The sequence below is a fragment of the Prionailurus viverrinus genome, unplaced genomic scaffold (genome assembly GCF_022837055.1).
Source record: "Prionailurus viverrinus isolate Anna unplaced genomic scaffold, UM_Priviv_1.0 scaffold_73, whole genome shotgun sequence".
Classification (NCBI taxonomy): Eukaryota; Metazoa; Chordata; class Mammalia; order Carnivora; family Felidae; genus Prionailurus; species Prionailurus viverrinus.
The window spans coordinates 547,098-553,097 of NW_025927635.1; positions in this window are offsets into that span (position 1 = coordinate 547,098).

A 6,000-nucleotide genomic window follows, 5' to 3' on the forward strand; every position below is an offset into this window, starting at 1 on the left:
AAGTAGTCTCCATGCTCAGTGCGAGCCTGACATCGGGCTCCATCCCATGACTCTGGGATCATAGCCTGAGCTGAAATCAAGAGACAGACACTCAACCGACTGAGTCATGCATGTGCCATGATTAATTCACTTATTAATTCTAGTAGCATTTTTCTTAATGCTCTCAGATTTTCTACATAAGCAAAGGTCATAAAAATTCATTTTTAACTACTATTTTACTAACAATGGTAAATACTGTAGACTTTTAGCCAATACATTCTCTGTCACAACTAATCAGCTTTTCCATTGTACTATAAGAGCAGCTAATAGATACTGCATAAATTAATGGGCAACGCTGTATTTTGATAAAATGTAATTACCAAAACAAGTAACGTGGCCCATAGGCTGGAGTTTGCCAACTTCTATTTTGTGACCATGTGATTGCTAATAGAGACAGTTTCACTTCATTTTCTATCTGGATGTCCTTTGTTGCTTTATCTTGTTTGATTCCATTGGCGAGAACTGCTAGTATAGTGCTGAACAAAAGAAGTCATTCAGTGAATGTCATTCCTGTCTTCTTCCTGATCTTATAGGAAATGCATTCAGTTTTTCACCATTATATATAACGTTAGCTGTAGAGTTATCATGACTTGTTTTGTTTTAAATCATATTGAAGTTCCCTTGTATTCCAGGATTGCCGAAAGTTTTTATCAGGAGTGGATGTTGAATTTTGACAAGGAACATGTTTTATCTACGGAGATAGATACGGTTTTTGAATCTTAAACTAACTCTGCATTTCTGGGATAAACCCCATTTGGTAACAACAAATTATCCCTTAGTGTATTGTTAGATTTCACACACACACACACACACACACACACATACACACACACACACATACACACACACACACACACGGCTGTAGTTTAATTAATTAATTAATTAATGAAATATAATTTATTGTAAAGTTAGCTAACATACAATGTATACATCGTGCTCTTGGCTCTGGGAGTATATTCCCATGATTCGTTACTTACATACCACACCCAGTGCTCATCCCAACAAGTGCCCTCCTCAATGCCCATCACCTACTCTCCCTTTCCCCCACCCCTCCATGAACCTTCAGTTTGTTCTCTGTATTTAAGAGTTTCTTATGGTTTGCCTCCCTCTCTGCTTGAAACTATTTTCCCCCTTCTATTCCCCCATGTTCTTCTGTTAAGTTTCTCCACATATGAGTGAAAACATATGATATCTGTTTTTCTCTGACTGACTTATTTCACTTCACATAGTACCCTCCAGTTCCATCCATGTTGTTGCAAGTGGCACGATTTCATTCTTTCTCATTGCCAAGTAATATCCATTGTACATATAAACCACATCTTCTTTACCCATTCATCAGTTGATGGACATTTGGGTTCTTTCCATAATTTGGTGATTGTTGATAGTATAAACGTTGGGGCACATGTACCCCTATGAATCAGCACTCCTGTATCCCTTGGATATATGCCTAGTAGTGCAATTGCTGGGTTGTAGGATAATTCTATTTTTAATTTTTTGAGGAACCTCCACACTGTTTTCCGGGGCAGCGGCACCAACCATGCATCCCCACCGACAGTGCAAGAGAATTCCCATTTCTGCACATCCTCACCAATGTCTGTTGTTTCCTGAGTTGTTAATGTTATCTACTCTGACCGGTGTGAGGTGGTATCTCAATGTGGTTTTGATTTGTATTTCCCTGATGATGAGCGATGTTGAACATCCTTTCATGTGCCTGTTGGCCATCTGGATGTCTTCTTTGGAAAAGTATCTATTCATGTCTTCTGCCCATTTCTTCCCTGGATTATTTGTTTTTCGGGTGTTGAGTTTGGCCAATTCTTTCTAGAGTATGGGTATTAATCCTTTATCTGATATGTCACGTGCAGATATCTTCTCCCATTCTGTTGGTGCCTTTTAATTTTGTGGATTGTTTCCTTTGAAGTGCAGAAGCTTTCTACCTTGATGAGGTCCCAAGAGTCCAATTTTGCTTTTATGTCCCTTGCCTTCAGAGATGTGTTGAGTAGAAGTTGCTGTAGCCAAGGTCAAAGAGGTTGTGGCCTGTGTTCTCCTCTAGGGTTTTGATGGTTTCCTCTCTCACATTGAGGTCTTTCATCCATTTTGAGTTTATGCACAGTGTAAGAAACTGCTCCTGTTTCATTCTTCCGCATGTTGCTACCCAGCCCTCCCAGCACCATTTGCGAAAGAGCCTATCTTTTTTCCATTGGATACTCTTTCCTGCTTTGCCAAGGTTTAGTTGGCCATACATTTGTGGGTCCATTTCTGGATTCTCTATTCTATGCCATTCGCCTTTGTGTCTCTTTTTGTGCCGATAGTATACTCCCTTGATGATCGCAGCTTTGTAGTAGAGGCTAACGTCTGGGATTGTGATGCCTCCAGCTTTGGTTTTCTTTTTCAACATTACTTTGGCTATCTGGGATCTTTTGTGGTTCCATACAAATTGTAGGATTGTTTGTTCTAGCTCTGAGAAGAATGCCGGTGCAACGTTGATTGGGATTGCAGTGAATGTGTAGATTGCTTTGGGTCGTTATCGACATATTTACAATATTTATTCTTCCAGTCCATGAGCATAGAATGTTTTTCCATTTCTTTTTGTCTTCTTTAATTTCTTTGATATGTTTTCTATAGTTTTCAGGATAAAAATCTCTTATAGCTTTGGTTAGGTTGATTCCTAGGTATTTTATGGTTCTTGGTGTAATTGTAAATGAGCTCGGTTTCTTGATTTCTCTTTCTGTGGCTTCATTATTGGTATATAGAAGTGCAATCAATTTCTGTGTGTTGATTTTGTATGCTGTGACTTTGCTGAATTCATGTATCAGTTGGAGCAGCTTTTTGGTGGAGTCTTTCAGGTTTCCCATGTAGAGTATCATGCCATCTGCGAAAAGTGAAAGTTTAACTTCTTTGCCAATTTAGATGTGTTTTATTTCATTTTGTTGTATGATTGCTGAGGCTAGGCCTTCCAACACTATGTTCAACAACACTGGTGAGAGTGGACGTCCCTTTTGTGCTCCTTATCTTCAGCGGGCAGGGTAGGGGGGAAGTTCTCTGTTTCTCCCCATTGAGGATATTCGCAGCAGGCTTCTCACATATGGCTTTTATGATGTTAAGGTATGTTCCTTGTATCCCAACTTTCTTGAGGGTTTCTTATTAACAAAGGATGCTGTATTTTGTCAAATGTATTTCTGTATTTATTGACAGGATCATATGAATGATCGTATCCTTTCTTCTATTAAGGTGATGTATCATTTTGATTGATTTGCGAATATTGAACCAGCCCTGTAGCCCAGGAATGAATCCCACTTGATCATGGTGAAGAATTCTTTCATATACTGCGGAATTGGATTTGCTAGTATCTTGTTAAGAATTTTGGCATCCGTGCTTATCAGAAATATTGGCCTGTCATTCTCCTTTTTAGTGGGGTCTCAAGGTAATGCTAGCTTCATAGAAAGAGTCCGGAAGCTTTTCTTCCATTTCTTTGTTCAACAGCTGGAAAAGAATCGGTATTAACTCTGCTTTAAATGTCTTGTAGAATTCCCATGGGAAGACTTCTTGCCCAGGACTCATATTTGTTGGGAGATTTTTGATAACTGATTGAATTTCTTCGCTGGTTATGGGTCTGTTCATATTTTCTATTTCTTCCCATTTGAGTTTGGGTAATGTGTGGTTGTCTAGGTATGTGTCCATTTCTTCCAGGTTGTCCAGTTTGTTGGCATATACATTTTCATAGTATTCTCTAATAGTTGTATTTCTGTGGTGTTGATTGTGACCTTTCCTTTTTCATTCGTGATTTTATCTATTTGGATTCTCTTTTCTTTTTGAGAAAGCTGGCTAGGGGGTTATCAAGTTTATTTATTCTTTAAACAAAAACAGCTCTTAGATTCATTGATCTGTTCTACTATTTTTTTTGTTTGTTTTTATGGGTTTTTCTTTTGGATTCTATAGTGTTTATTTCTGCTCTAATCTTTATTATTTCTTCTAACGGTTGTAGGGTTTCTTTGCTGTTCTTCTTCTAGTTTCTTTAGGTGTGAGGTTCGATTTTGTATTTCGGATTGTTCTCATTTCTTGAGAAAGGCCTGGATGGCGATATGTTTTCCTTTTAGGGCTGCCTTTGCTGCCTCCCAAAGGGGTTGGACTGTCATGTTTTCATTTTCATTTGGCTGTATGTATATATTTTTTTAATTTTTCCTTTCATCGTCTGGTTGACCCATTCTTTCTCCAGTAGGATGTTCTTCAACCTCCATGCATTTAGAGGCTTCCCAAACTTTTTCTTTTGTTTGATTTCAAGTTTCATAGTGTTGTGATCTGAAAATACGCATGGTATGATCTCAGTTCTTTTATATTTATGGAGGGCTGTTTTGTGACCCACTGTGTGGTCTGTTTTGGAGAATGTTCCACGTGCACTCGAGAAGAATGTGTATTCTGCTGCTGTTGGATGAAAAGTTCTGAATAGATCTGTCAAATCCATCTGGTCCAGCGTATCATTCAGGGCCTTTGTTTCTTTACCGATTTTGTGCCTAGGTGATCTGTCCATTGTTGTTAGGGAGTATTTAAGTCACCTACAGTCTCCATATGATTATCAATAAGAATGCTTCGGTTTGTGATTAGTCTATGTATATATTTGGGGGTTCTCAAGTTGGGGGCACCAACATTTACAATTGTTAGCTCTTCTTGATGGATAGATCCCTTAATTATGATATAATGCCCTTCACCATCTCTTGTTAGAGTCTTTGGTTTAAAATCTCATTTGTCTGATCTAAGTATGGCTACCCCAGCTTTCTTTTGACTTCCAGTAGCATAATACATGGTACTCTATCCCCTAACCTTCAATCTAATGGTGTCCTCCTGTCTCAAATAAGTCTCTTGTAGACAGCATATAGATGGATTTTGTTTGTTTTTTAATCCATTCAGATACGCTATGTGTTTTGATAAGGGCATTTAGTCCCTTCACATTCAGAGTGATTATTTAAAGATATGGATTTCATGTCATTGTGTTGTCTGGAGCTTTCATGCTTGTGGTGATGTTTCTGGTCCTCTGTAGCCTTGACAACATTCCACTCACAGAGTCTCCTTAGGATCTCCTGCAGGGCTGGTTTAGTGGTCATGAGCTCTTGTAGTTTTTGGTTTTCTGGGAAAGCCTATCTCTCCTTCTATTCTGAATGACATCCTTGCTGGAGAAAGGATTCTTAGCAGCATATTTTCCTATTCAGCACATGGACTTTTTCCTACCATCACCTCCTGGCCTGCCAAGTTTCAGCGGGCAGGTCTGCTACTACCCATATGTCTCTACCCTTGTAGGTTAAGGCCCGTTTGTCCCTTGCTGCTTTCAGAATTCTCTTTTCTCTTTGTAACTTGCCAATTTCACTATGATATGCTGTGGAGAAGACCTATTCTTGTTGAATCTGAAGAGAGTTGTCTGTGCCTTCTGGATTTGGATGTCTGCTTCCTTTTCTCCAGATTAGGGAAGTTCTCACCTATAATTTGTTCAAGAAAACCATCTGCCCTTCTCTCTCTCTCTCTCTCTCTCTCTCTCTCTCTTACGCTGGAACTCTTATGATCCGGATATTATTACATTTCATTGAATCACTTAGTTTTCTAATACTCCCCTCATGGTCTAATATTTTCTTATCACCCTTTTTCTTGGCTTCATCATTTTCCATACTTTCATCTTCTATGTCACTTATTCTCCCCTCTGTTTCCTTCATCTTTGTTGTTACTGCATCTAGTTTATTTTGCATCTTATTTACAGTATTTCTTAATTGCTGTCACTATTTCTTAGTTCCTTGATCCCTGCAGCAATAGATTCTCTGCTGTCTTCTATGCTTTTTTGTAAGCTCAGCTGTTAATCTTACAACTATTATTCTAAATTCTTGAACCGATATATTGTTTATATCTGTTTTGAGCAATTCTCTAGCTCTCATTTCTTCCTGGAGTTTCTTTTGAGGAGAATTCTTCCATTTCCTCAGTGTT